This window comes from Macaca nemestrina, chromosome 4 (genome assembly GCF_043159975.1).
Source record: "Macaca nemestrina isolate mMacNem1 chromosome 4, mMacNem.hap1, whole genome shotgun sequence".
Classification (NCBI taxonomy): Eukaryota; Metazoa; Chordata; class Mammalia; order Primates; family Cercopithecidae; genus Macaca; species Macaca nemestrina.
Genome location: NC_092128.1, coordinates 157,160,762 through 157,175,269, shown reverse-complemented (window position 1 = coordinate 157,175,269; position 14,508 = coordinate 157,160,762). Strand labels below are relative to the sequence as shown.

Below are 14,508 nucleotides of genomic sequence, written 5' to 3'. Positions count from 1 at the left end.
CTTAAGCGTTGTTGCAGACTTTCAAAATGCTGGAAACAAAGAAAGATTCCACAAGAGTTTCAAAAGAAAAAAGAAAAAGACATAAAATATCAGAATAAAAATGCTCTTTCTCCACAGAAGCACTAGCTACAAGAGATAAAACAAAAAATGCCTTTAAAATTCTGTGAAAAAGTTATTTGCAAACGAGACTTTTATATCCAGCCACGATATCAAAGTCAAAATAAACTGAAGTAAAATAAAGAAACTTTTAGATATAAAAGTGAAATTTAAAAACCCATTTTTAGATATATGACTTTTTGAAAAATTCACCTCCAATGTACCCATCTCAAGAAATCACTGTAGGACATGCTCCATCAAAATGAAGATGTAAAACCAAAAGAGGAATATTTGGGATCAGCTCAAAGTGAAAGGTGAAAAGAGTCCCAGGAAAACAACTCCAAAACTGTTATGGAGAAAACCCAGTTGAGATTGAAACTGGTCAAAATGCTAAAGAAGAGACATGGTCAAGTAGATGAAACTCATATTTTATATCAGCAAACAAAATAACAATACAAGTATGACCTTCAGGATTTTTTAAACTCAACAAAAAGTAGAAAAAAGAGAAAGAGTAATCTGACACATAGTAGACATCACCAATATATCATTCACTTTTTCCTTCTGAAAATTTCATATCCCAGTATCCATGCACTTAGACAAAGCCATGTGACTAGTTTGAGTCAATTAAGTGTGAGCAGAAATAACAAATGATCACTTCTGGTCTGAAGATATGAAAAGCCCCTGGATTTTCCACTCCCTTCTCTCTTTCCTTTCCCTTTGAAATTATTATTGAGTGAGTGCAGCTACAAGATCAGAACATTCTGGATAGCTGTGTCACACATGAAGGACAAATGCCCTGAAGAGTCACTTGAACCTGGAGCTGACTTTGCATGAACTCAAAGCCACTGAAATTCTGGTGTTGATTGTTACCACAGTATGGATGAACCTATTCTGGCTTATGCTATATTTTACATAGTTTACGTAAATAATATTTACATATTCATAATAATATAAACACTAATTTTTGTTCTATCCAGCATTGATATTGTGGAAACAGGAAATGTGCTGTGTGAGAGTGGTGCGTATAAATGTGGGAAGTGGAGCGAGGAATAGGCGTGTGTATTGGTGTGGTGAGGATGTTGGCTGTGAAACGGAGTAAAATCCCTCTCTTCTGCAGTGAAAAGTCAGTAATAGTGTCTAAATTTCAAAGAAATGGTAATAGGACTATGTCTTGTCCTCAACTTTGGGTCCTAATTTCTATATTGGCACAAAGGTAAAACCCCATTTGACAAGCACCTATAAGGCAGATCAATTGAGAACACACATTGTGTTTTAATTTCCGGTGTGACTATGAAAGTTCAGGTCTTTGACAGTGGTCAAAGGTCCTTTAGGTAATCATCCTTGACTGGCTTCCTTCATTCATAGTGGTAGAGAAGATGAAGCGGCAGTGAGAGGATCTTCCTGGCAGCCAGATATATGTTTCTTTACCAAACCCCCTTCCCATAATTAATTCAAGCAAAAGTACTCATTTGACATAAGCTGAGACAATAAAATCCTCTCCTGCTGAATTCAGAACTGAGAGGGAAACGCCCTTGGTTTAGTATGCTCTGTTTTCTTAAAATAAGATAGGGATCTCAAGGCCTGTGAAGTGGCTATCATCCCCCTGGTGTTGACTGAGTGATAAAAACCAGCTTGCAACATGAGAAGAAAACAGATGTACAGGGAGATAATGTTTGGGGTCCTTATAACTTCCCAGTTCCTGGCCCTGTGTGGGAAGCACCCCTTTTATGTGTAACCTAACTCGGTTTCTTTTCATGCTTACAGTCAGAGAGTTGATAAGACTATGCTTATCAACCGGCACACAAAAGGTAGCTTCATTCTTTCCTTTGCACCTAAAAATATACACTCCTTAGGTAGTTAAGAGGGAAAGGCCTCAACCAGAATCTCTCCTTTGCCGGGACACTGCTATTTATTTGACAGCCATACAGGTCTTAGAATAGGCCTCTGGCCCTTCTTTAACAGCCACAGTGTCTAGGAAGCACTGTGGAATTAACAGAAGAATGAGCCTCCTGGACTGAACGATTTCACCGCAGTGTCTTCTGCCTCGCTACTGTCACATACTCAGAGCACAAGGTTTTAAGGGACGTGAGAAAAACACACCCCCTCTCTCTAACATTTATTTTTTATTAGAGGAGGTTGACATTAATTATCTGTTTCCCCATCTCTAGAAACCTCTGGAATCCTTTTGCTGAAGCGTCAGCCCAGGTTTATAATAGCCCGCTCTCCTGGAAGACAGAAGGAAAGTCAAATGTATTATACCACCAAGAGGGCATAAGCTAATAAAGAAAAATGATTAATCAATATTGGTGAACAATACATTGAAACAAAGAGAGTCTGCCTTAGCTCCAGAGTCTAAACCACTTTGTTGAGAGAGCACTTCTGAATCCACTCCGTCATTCTCGATTTAGCAAATGTGAGCTTTTCTTCTTTCCCAGTTAATAGCCAAAATAATTAACACAGAGTTTACATGTACTGGGAAATTGCTGTGTTGAGAAAAAAAGAGAAATCGTACAAACCCTGTGGCCAAGCAGGTTGCTGCCAGAAATAGAACTGTGAACATCAGTCTGATTGGAAATGCTGCTGTGTAAAGGTGACTGAAACTCTGAAATCAGCACAACATTTTCCATATTCACACCCTATGCGAGGTTCTCAGGTTGTCTCATCAGAAGTGAGGACAACAGGGCCAGCTTTTGGTTAAAAATCTCAGATGAAAGAAATGAGTTATTCACACTAGCATTAACGAACACATTAAAACAAAAATGATTTAAAGGTTTTTTTTTTGACACTGTTCATTTTCAACTCATACCAAAGCTAACTATTAATATTTTAAGCTTGTTATACCTTGGTTTGTCTTTTAAAATGGAAAGGAGCCCATCAGATCACATAGCTCCTTATCCTTGTTTTAAACGGCAGAGGAACAGGAGCGTCAGAAAAGTTAAGTGCCTAGTCCAGCATCAACAGCTGGTGAACAGCTGAAGAGTATGAAAGCCAGGCCTCCTGGCTCCTCATTCGTGTTCCTTCCACCACACTCTGCTTCAGATAAAGTCTGTACGAGTCCCGGTATGATAATGGGAATAATGTCACACATGAGAAGACCGGTGGCCTCCAAGGTATATCAACTTCCCACTTGTGAGAGGGCAATTTTTCTCTCCCCCAGAGAGAATCACAGCCTTCTTTTTGAAAGCTATTTAAAAGGTGCAAATGTGTGAACTTCTAACAAACTGCTAAGGCAAGTGTATTGCCTAAGCAGTAAAACGTAATGTCACAAGGAAAATCAGGTGATTTCATGTGCAAATTTTACCCTCTGGAATCTAAATATCTTGATCATCCTTAAAGGAAAAAAAAAAAAAAAAAAAAAAAACTTGGGCTTCTTGTCACCGCAATTGAACTGCAACTCCATTACTGGATCAATATTCCTGCTAGCAAATATCCCTCTGGAGTAGCCTTGCTACACAAATTAAAACGGTTTTGGGAGGGGGGAGTAGTAATTCTGGGAAACTTAGGGAAAATGACCTCAAAACAGAATTTGTTTAATAGGCAAAACAGGGGCTGGGTGGGCGGGGGTGTGGTTGAAGGGGATAGAATAGGTTATATTCTAACAAACTTTTTAATAAAAGAAAGATGTAGACATTGTAGCTTCCCAGAGGATAAAATGATCAAATGGATCTTTTTCCAAATAAATACTATTATGCTACACTTTCATGGTCAATAGTGCTCCATTTGTAGGTGCCCCTTGTCTCAAAAACCAATTTGGCTTATCTGTTTTCTCCTTCTTACATAGATCTCAAAAGCTGTAACAGATTCAGGGAAATAGATGACCTAGTCCCAAATGCTCACTTCTCTAGGGACTTGCCTTTAAATTGACCTTGAGCTTCACAAACCAAAAAGAGCATTTGTGTACCTCAGGACAGTATTAAATCTGAAAATAATTAAATAAAAAATGAGGGATAGGCACAGTTGGTCAAAGCAAATAAATACTCATTTAGACAGCGAAGGCAATAGAGAAGAATGCAGAGGCCCTCTTAGCTACAGATTCCTTACGGGGCATAAGCAGTTACAGGAAACGTCTGTTTAGAACAATGTCACACAATCATCAGTCTTTCACAAGAAATTTAAAAATGTGAACTTATTCAACTTTTTATGTGGCTTTATGTTTCTGCTCTTCTAATTTGGAAGATTTTGTTGATATTGGGGAGAAAAAAGTAACAACCTGGGGTTCGGTCAAGTAGTATATGGGTCAAGAAACAGTTTATTGTTCACGATGAATTTTAATGTACTCAGATATCATCACCTTGCTGCTAAGTCTTGTTCCCTTGTTCTCTGAAGAAGAAACACACACAGCTGTGTGGTAATATTAGTGGGCTTATGGGCTACCAATGAATATACTGAAACCAAGGTATGTGTGACTTATGACACAAATAAAAACTGTTGCTACCATGAGCGGGAAATTCTCACAGTTAATACTCACTGACTTGCAAAGGGTGTGCCTGTTTTTAAATCTCCAAAGGGAACCTACTGATGAGGGCTATTTAAAAAATTAGGCGTGGAAAAGGTAAAGAGAAATCAAGGCTAAAGGCTGATTTTGCTACTCAATCTGAAATAAACATAACCAGAGTTTTTGAAAGGTAAAAAGAAGATCTAATAATCATAGCTTAGAGACTTACCTAGTACTTTTCAAGTGCTGTAGGTACTGTGGCAGGTTAAAGATGACTATCCATTTTTTGATATTTCTCCCGTAGAGAGATGAAATCTACAATTCCTCCCTGAATCTGGGCTGTTTTTTTAATGGCTTTGATGAGCTGAACAGGACAAAAGCGTCTCTGTATTCGTTTCTGAACCGAGCCCCTAAAGATCTGGCAGCACCGATTTCTCTTTTCTTAGAACACTCTGTCTCAGAGTCTTGAGCTTCTACATAAGAAATCTGATTATCCTGAGAATGCCTGTTGGAAAGGTCACAAGTAGGACATCTGGTCAATCTTTTTAGGCTTCCAGTCATACCTACACACACCAGGTATGTGGGTAAAGCCACCTGGACCTCCCAACTAGCTCGTTTGCCACCAATACCACCAGTGGCCAACCAATGAAGCAGAAGAATGAAGGAGAAGAATTGCCCTTTTGAGATCTGCCTACATTCCTGACCCAGAAAATTGTGAGATATCATAAAATGCCTGTTATCTGAAGCCACTGAGTTCCGGAGTGGACAACCAGAACATGTAATACACAAGTTCTTTACATATATTAACCTATTTAATCATCCTTATCACATAGGTAATACTATTTTTCCCATTTTAGAGATAAAATAGAAGAAACAGAAAGTCCACAGGATTAAGTAACTTGCTTCCAACTACATTGTCAGTAAAGGACAAAGCAAGGATCCAATCTTAGGCAATCTGATGCTAGAATCTACACTCTTAGCCATGATATTTTCTCCATCAATTCTGAAATCAAGCCACCACTCTACAAATATTCATGGAGTTCTTGAAATATTGTAAAAGCACTGATAGTTGTAATGTGGTAGAGGAGGCATGACCACAGATATTGGTACAGTAATCATATCTAATAAAAAAGAGGCATTCCCTGGACCTTAATTCAAAATAAACTACTGTGTCTTCCTTAACTTATCACACCTCCTCTCCAGTTTTCTCTATTTCATCATTCCAATTATTTCCTCTATAACACTTAACCCTATCTGAAATCACTTCTTTCATGTATTATTTAGTTGCTTATTGCCTTTCTTCCTCTTTGGAATGTAAGTTCAGTACAGCTAGTGTGGAATGGTTTGAACGTCCTTATATACTTAGTTTTACTTTATTTAATAAAAAGTTATTAACCAAATGTTGCTAACATCGCATCATCTCATCCTCTTCAGGCTATGCTGTTAGCTTTAAAATGCTAAAGGCATTCAGGCTGAATATTTAAATGTTGAGGCAAACAGCACAGAAGAGATCTCCAGGGCCATTTCTCCCCTTTCCAGAGAATACATGCCATTTTTAGCTAGAGCAGATGTCCTTAACTTGAGTACAGTGAATGAGATTCATGTGGTCCATCAGCCCTTTAAAATTGTACCCAAAACATAGGTGTGTAGATTTGTGTACCTTTATTTTGAGAGAAGAACCATAACTTTTATCATATTATCAAAACAATCCGCAAATCAAAAAGTATAGAGTTTTGTTTTTTTTTTTTTTGAGACGGAGTCTCGCTGTGTCTCCCAGGCTGGAGTGCAGTGGCCGGATCTCGGCTCACTGCAAGCTCCGCCTCCCTGCAAGCTCCGCCTCCCGGGTTCAGGCCATTCTCCCGCCTCAGCCTCCCAAGTAACTGGGACTACAGGCGCCCGCCACCACGCCGGGCTAGTTTTTTTTTGTATTTTTAGTAGAGACGGGGTTTCACCATGTTAGCCAGGATAGTCTCGATCTCCTGACCTCGTGATCCACCCGCCTTGGCCTCCCAAAGTGCTGGGATTACAGGCTTGAGCCACCGCGCCCGGCCAAGAGTTTTTTTTTTTAAATTGTTTCTTAACCTTTTTTTCACTGTCATCTCCCAAGAAATAAATTTTTCATAAGGATTTAGTATGTGAGATCTCACATATACAAAGAAAAAAATGGAAACAAAATGTCATGAAATAATATTTCCCCCAATTTCATGCACTTAACTTTAATATTTTCTATTTTATTTTATTCTACTTCATATTTGAAATGCTGGTTTTGACCTGCAAAACTGATTTCATACTCACTAGTGAAAGGCACTGTTATAGAAATAATTGAACCACATTTTTGTTTTGTTTTGTTTTCTGTTTTCCAATTCTAGTATGCTTACAGATAAGACGTTAAAGTCGGTTGAAAGAAAGTATGGCATCTTGGCAGATAGGTGGAGAGATATTTTAGGGCAGATGTGAGCTTGTGAACTTTCCAATCATACTCCATAGCAGTCAGTTGCTTACCCTTCTGAGTAAGTCCCACTTCTAGAACACAAATAAAAGTATAATATGAAATAAGACTTCATGACCAGACACAGTGGCTCACACCTGTAGTCCCAGAACTTTGGGAGGTGGAGGCGGGCGGATCACCTGAGGTCAGGAGTTTGAGACCAGCCTGACCAATATGGAGAAACCCCATCCTACTAAAAATACAAAAAATTAGCCAGGCATGGTGGCGCGTGCCTATAATCCCAGCTACCTGAGAGGCTGAGGCAGGAGAATTGCTCAAATCCAGGAGGTGGAAGTTGCAGTGAGCCAAGATCAAGTCATTGCACTCCAGCCTGGGCAACAAGAGTGAAACTCTGGAAAGAGAGAAAGAGAGAAAGACAGAAGGAGAGAAAGAGAGAAAGAGAGAAGGAGAGAAAGAGAGAAAGAGAGAGAGAAAGAAAGAGAGAGAGAGAAAGAGAGAGAGAAAGAAAGAGAGAAAGAGAGAGAAAGGAAGGAAGGAAGGAAGGAAGGAAGGAAGGAAGGAAGGAAGGAAGGAAGGAAGGAAGGAAGGAAGGAAGGAAGGAAGGAAAAAGAAAGAAAGAGAGAGAAAGAGATAGAGAGAAAGAGAGAGAGAGAAGGAAGGAAGGAAAGACAGAAAGAGAGAGAGAGAGAAAGAAAGGAAGGAAGGAAAGAAAGAGAGGGAGAGAAAGGAGAAAGAAAGAAAGAGAGAGAGAGAAAGAAAGAAAGAAAGAAAGAAAGAAAGAAAGAAAGAAAGAAAGAAAGAAAGAAAGAAAGATAGAAAGAAAGAAAGAAAGACTTCATGAGTGTGGATATGCATATCCATTTCTGCACCTGTAGGCTTCAGTAGGGGCAGAGTGAGGAGGGTGAGGAGTATGATAGTTTGATGTTTCACAAAGAAAGTTCTTTGACAGCACATCCCGTGGTGAATCTACAAATTACCTACAGAACTTCACACAGCATCCTGTGGGTACATTGAATGGGGAGACAGCAAGTACAGGCAAAAGATCACTGTACTCTGAATCAAAAGAAATGGGTTGAAGTCCTAGTTCCACTACTTGAGCAAGTTACACAAACTCTCTGAGCTTCTACTCCTTATTCTCTAAAATGATAAAAATAAAGGAACTTTATCAACCTAACAGGTTATGGTGAAGAACAAATAAAACAATGACTACATAGACCTAGGGACTTTCTATTGTTTTCCCCTTAAACTAGATCTCACTAGTTGAGTAGAATTCAATTAATCTAGCAGTTATTGGCAAACAGTCTATATTCATTCAATAAATGTCTCTTTTCCAGACTAAAAATTATACAACTTTCATAATCTGCATTTCAATCATTTTACTTATTGATTACCACCTCTCATCCTTACAGTTCATCCACTCCACCTTCTGAAGACAGGAAGAACTTTAATTTCTTCAAAATCTTACTAACAACTAGCTCCACCTTGGGATGGTGGGAGGTGAAGTTGCTTACTGATATGGAATATAGGCAGTGGAGAAGAGAATTAACAACATAGAAGCAGCTTTGGTCCAGTGAAAAAATCTGGTCTTTGAGTCAGAAAAAAACATTGTTTAAACCTCAGACCCTTAATTCACTACCTATATGTAACGGGCTTAATTGTTTCCCCACAGAATTCATATGTTGAAGTCCTTGCCTCTTGCACCTCAGAATGTGACTTTATGTGGAGATAAGGTTTTTAAAGAGAATAATTGAATTAACATGAGGTCATCAGGATGGGTTCTAATCCAATATGAGTGGTGTCCTTTTAAGAAGATATTAGGATACAAACATGTACGGAGGGAAGATCACGTGAGAACACAGTCATCTACAAGACAAGAAGAGAAGCCTCTGAATGGAATCAACTCTGCCAACACCTTGATCTTGAACCTCTAGCCTGCAGAACTGCGAGAAAATGAATTTCTGCTGTTTAAACCACCTAGTCTGTGATACTTCGTTGTGGCACTCTAAACAAATATATTATGCAACCTTAAGTATCTTATAAGAATAAAATTTGAGAAACTGTTTTTTAATAAATAGTTCTAGGACATTTCTGTTGTCTTTGTTTTCTCAAGATAGAAAAAAGAGGAGTTTTCCATAAGCAAGGTAGGATAAAGTAATTACAGATGTTTTTTGAAATATAAGCTGTATACCTGGACCAAGAAAATGAGCAACACCGTCATGAATCTTGTTTAAATTATCTTGTTTAGAAATCTTTCTTATCTCCATATAGTACATATATCTTTTTGAATAAGGGGGAATTTTGTGACTTCAAATAGTGGCAAAAGTGACTTATAACCTGATTTCACAAATGGGCTCACGGTCTTGACCCTTACTAGAGCCTCGCTTGGTAGTCCTTAAGAGCTAAGCTGTAAGCAAAACCCCTTCATCATCCCCTCAATGACTAAGTGAAGAGAGACAGCTTAGCGTCAGGGTACCACTCCAACCAATGAAAATTCCACTTATCCAGAGGAGGACTGGGAGAAGACAGGGTCACTTCTGCGTAGAGATTAAGCATTGAACTTGACATGGAATGAAAGGAAATATGAAACCCTTTGTCACGGTATACTAGAATTTCCTGCTATGTTTCATAGAAGGGGAAAGCCTCAGTTTCTTTAACCATATAGTAATGTGTGTGAGCATTGAGATGCATGTGTCCGTACACACATCAACATATTAATTGTGGATATCCATAGGTTTGGAGACTTTTAAATAATCAGTCTTCACTTTTTTCAATACTTTCCCAATATTCTAAAGTATTATAACAAAAAACTTAGAATTTTGTTACTTTCAATTTAATAAATGATGTTGGGAATCACCTACCAGTATATGGATAAATGAATACTTGAATTACCATTGATAATATGAGAATAAAAGCTAATGAAAGTAAACACTGCTCTTTTTTTTTTTTTTTTTGTATGCAGAATGAAATGGGCCATTCAGAAACCACAGAGAGAGCCTCCTTGGGCACTGGCTAGGCCAGAGCATTGCTACATGTTATTTCCTATGTATTGCTACATGTTATCTGCTATGCTTCTTTGCAGATCCTTCTGATACCTGACTGAAGATGAACCTTGTGGGCCATGTGACAGCTCCCCAAAGAATTTACGTAAATCCATGCCTTTAAATCTTCTATTGCCATGACAAGAAAGTGCCACTCAATTCCTTGAAACAGAAACTTTACTGGGCATTACTTTGTCTTACAATCCTGGAGATTTCCTTCCACTCTCTAGTTTTTAATTATGTGATCAGAGGAGGAAGATGGCGAGATGATCAATGATCAGTAGATCTCTTTTAGCAAAAATACATCTACACGTTCTCATAATGGCCTCTGGTGCTCTTTTAGGCATCAATGAATTTTAGGCCATGTCACCAAGATGCAGCCTCTCCAAAACTATATTTTGCACACCTTTAATTCACAAACACAAATAAAATCTGTGTGGCCATATACCCATTTGTATACACATTTCATAGTAATCACATCAGCTGTGGCTTTTCGGTATTGCTTTTAAACAAGCGTGGCCTTTGGAATCAGATGCAAATCTGGATTTAAGTTCTGGGTCCAACACTTAATGCTGTGTGATTTTGTGCAAGTTATTGCATTCATTCAAGAACTGTGTATTGATTGCTTTTCATGATCCAGGCACTGTGCTAGGGTTAGGAGGTATAACTATAAACATGATAACAATGTTTTCTGCTATTATAGAGTTTAGTCTAGTGAGAAGATGTTCAATACATAATTGATCACAGAAGTAAACATAATATAGGAGTACAGATATCTCTTTGATATAGATAGAAAATAGATCCTAAGTTACACATAATCCACAGCTTTTTAAACAGTTTTTGGTGGCTGGATTGTTTTGTATAGATCAAGTTGTAATGGGTGTGGGTTTGTGGCTAGAAGCTGGACCAGATAGAATTGCTATGCAATTTGGATGGAGGAAGTTAAGTATTACTGCCCCAGGGAGTTGGGAGTGGTAATTCCAGAAGGGAAATCCTGCACCTGCTGTATTAGCTAGATCCTGATTGGTGGTGGAGTCAAGGCATGGGTGGCCTTAAGACTTGGGTAGGGAAAGGCAGAGGTTTCAGAAAAAGCTCCCACAGAACATTGCAAACCACGATTTTAGAATAAAATGTTAGCATACTATGCTATGTTGGCCTCTTTTGGTCACCAACTCTTAAAAAGCACCTCCAAAATTTATTAACGAAATCTTAAAGGATTTTTGACTTATAGTGAAAAAATTATTAAATGTCTTCCTACATACTAATCAGCAAGACAAAAATCTGCCTATGTAGATAAAAACAACAGAAGTTATGACATAGAGGTATAAATATATAGATATGAACACGGTATGAGAGCATAGAGCAAATCAACCTCGTTTAGATGGCTAAGTTGGGGAAACATTGAGGAGCAGTCTTTTAACAGAGAACTAATGAGGACTTAGAGTAGCCAGGAAAATTCTGGGGGAGTACTTCAGGCAGCCTGGGTACAAACAGCTCATGTGAAGACAAGAACGCATGCTCTACAAGGGAAAGACTACCATGAGCCTGGAGTGGGGTGAGCAAGAAGAGGTTGTAAAAGGTGAGAATGGAGAAGTAAGCAGGGTCAGAACGGGCAGGGTATGGTGGGTCAATGCCTGCAGAATTTTGCAGACCAGAATTTTATGTGGAGGAGCCATATGACTCAATATGCATTTTTAAAAGGTAATTCTGGCTACCAGGAGAATTGGATGGGAGTCAGAATGGAAAATAGAATTGCTACTGCAGCAGGCTAAGTGAGAGATAATAGTGACTTAAATTAGCACATTGCCCCTGGATATGAGCTCAGTGGCTTGTTTGAGTTGTATACTGGAGGTAGAATCAAATCAATAGGACTGGCGATGATGTAAGGGTGAGGTAAAGGGATAGTCAATTTACCAGTAAAATGGGGGATTATTAAAATATCTACTATACACACTCATGGTGAGCATTAAATAAGATAATGCATATCAGATGCACACAGGAAGCACCCAATGTATGTAAACTGTTATTATTGTGAATTAGTACAACCATAAGCACTTTAAAATTATTTTCAGCTAGTCTATTTAGAAAGTGAGTATCTTTATATTGGTTGGGAGTTGAAGAAAATTGAGGGGCAATCTTTGGCTAATTTTAAACCTCTAAAATCTTCCCTTAGGTGCACACGTGTCCTTAAAGCTGCTGTCATTTTTCATCTGTTTGCAATGACTGCCTCATAACTTTATCATATCCTAAGAACAACCTCAAGCAGGAGGAATGCTTAGGCTATTGAACACCCACTAGGGACTCAAAGAAATGACAGAGTAAAGAAGGATAAAACTTTCATTAAACACTAACCTCCATGGAACTAATCCAAAGTTTCTATAAAGTGGGTACATTATTTATGGATCAAATAAATAAAAGTTGATTGAATGATTTAAGTAACTCAACTTCTTGCCTGTGTATCTTGAAACCAGAATTCTTGGGGAAAAAAAAATATTGTTTCTAACATGGCAAATACTTAACCTTGTGTAAAGATGTCATTTTCTCAACATAACTACAGGAATGACAGGAAAGACGGAGGGTCAGAGAGGCCAATGCATGCTATTTGCATTTTGAGAAAAGGAAAAGGTGAATGTCAAGAGTGAGATGCAGGAGACAGAAAAACAGGTCTTTCCTGGACACTTTTCCAAAATGATGGACCTTCACTTCATCACCAGAGACTTCTGGTTGTTTCCTCAAGCAAAATAAACACTGAAGGATAATTTTTCCCCTGACGTTGCTGGAGGTGTTTTTCTACTGTCAGCCTTGTCGTTTTCAGGTTTCAGTAATGAGCAAAGAAGAAAGCATAGGTACTTCAGAAGAGTCTTCACTCAGGTCACAACAGCAAGATAAAATTTCTCAAGGACTCTAGCAGGCAGAACTGCAAATACGTCATTAACCCTGACCACAGAGGACTCAGTAGAATTTTCGAAAAAACTGAACAAAATCATTGAGTCGTCTAATCTGTCTCCCTGATTTTCATTGATTTACTTTCAAAATTTCTGCAACAATTAATTGGTTATTATTTACAATATCCTTTTGGAGTGAATCGATACTATTATCCCTGGTATAGTTCAATACCACAATATTATCTCAATAACTTTTCTGTCTACTTAACTGTGTCCCTGATCTGCAAGGATGTCTTATTGCATGACAGCGTTTAATGCACATTTGCTACTAAAAAATAGTCTTTGTGCTAGTGGGTTTTTCCACCAACTAGTAAAGTGGTCCCCTGCCAGTCCACAACGTAACAGCGTAAAGTATTTAATACCTTTAATGCCATTGGCGGTCAGTCATTCCAAGAATGGACTCTCACGCCACCTTCTAAAATAGGAAAGGGATTGAGAGACCAAATGTGGATAAATGAGTAATCCTCCCGTTACGGTGATGAAGGCCTCCCAAGCAAGATTGCTTATTTATACAACTAAATGTCCCTTTATCAAAACATATTGTAAGCATCTGCCTTCCCTAAAACAAATACCTATTCATTTCTACATACTTTATGCCTGTCACAGACCATGTTTCTTTTTTTTTTTTTTCTTTTTTGAGACGGAGTCTCGCTCTGTCGCCCAGGCTGGAGTGCAGTGGCGCGATCTCGGCTCACTGCAAGCTCTGCCTCCCGGGTTCACGCCATTCTCCTGCCTCAGCCTCCCGAGTAGCTGGGACTACAGGCGCCCACAACCGCGCCTGGCTAATTTTTTGTATTTTTAGTAGAGACGGGGTTTCACCGTGGTCTCGATCTCCTGACCTTGTGATCCGCCAGCCTCGGCCTCCCAAAGTGCTGGGATTACAGGCGTGAGCCACCGCGCCCGGCCACAGACCATGTTTCAAAATATGTGTTGGCTGGGTGCGGTGGCTCACGCCTGTAATCCCAACACTTTGGGAGGCTGAAGTGGGAGGATTGATTGAATTCAAGAGTTTGAGGCTAGCCCAGGCAACATCGTAAAATCCTGCCTCTAAGAAAAAATAAAATAAAAATACAAAAGTTAGCCAAGTGTGGTGGTGTGTGCCTGTAGTCCCAGCTACTTGGGTGGCTGAGGCAGAGGATCACTTGAACCCAGGAAGCTGAGGCTGCAGTGAGCTGAGATAGCACCACTGCACTCCAGCCTGAGTGACAAAGCGAGACCCTGTCTCAAAAAAAAAAAAAAAGTTTTGCACTAAATTTATCAGTTTAAAGCAGGAATACTATGCCTATTTGGCTTTCTCCTTTTCTCCAGCTCAATAAAATGGCTGCTTACCTGCTTTTTATTTTTCAGGTGCTCTCAAAGTGTGGAAAATAGGTAGGTAGAATGAGAAGTGATAGTGCATTTCTCCTGTTGCCAGGTTTTTGGGTCTTGGCCACAAGAGAGAGTGGAAGACAGAATGGTGCAGGGAGGATGAGTCCCTGACTTACACTAAAGTGTTTCATAATTATAATGTTATACTAAAGACATGGGTTAGATGCATTCACAGTT

General features: G+C 39.0%; 1 long non-coding RNA gene across 3 annotated transcripts in view; it reads right to left on the bottom strand.

Moving 5' to 3' along the window:
• Positions 1-14,508, bottom strand: part of LOC105483455 (uncharacterized) — a 223,265-nt gene that overhangs the window by 145,587 nt on the left and 63,170 nt on the right. The window contains exons 3-4 of one of the 3 annotated variants that reach the window (XR_011622674.1): positions 4,761-5,036; positions 129-2,321 (exon numbers count right to left, since the gene is read on the bottom strand). The exons of the other annotated variants lie outside the window; for them this stretch is intronic. This is a non-coding gene — a long non-coding RNA (uncharacterized lncRNA). Of the gene's footprint in view, positions 1-128; positions 2,322-4,760; positions 5,037-14,508 lie in introns of those variants that run through there. 3 annotated transcript variants of the gene reach the window in all.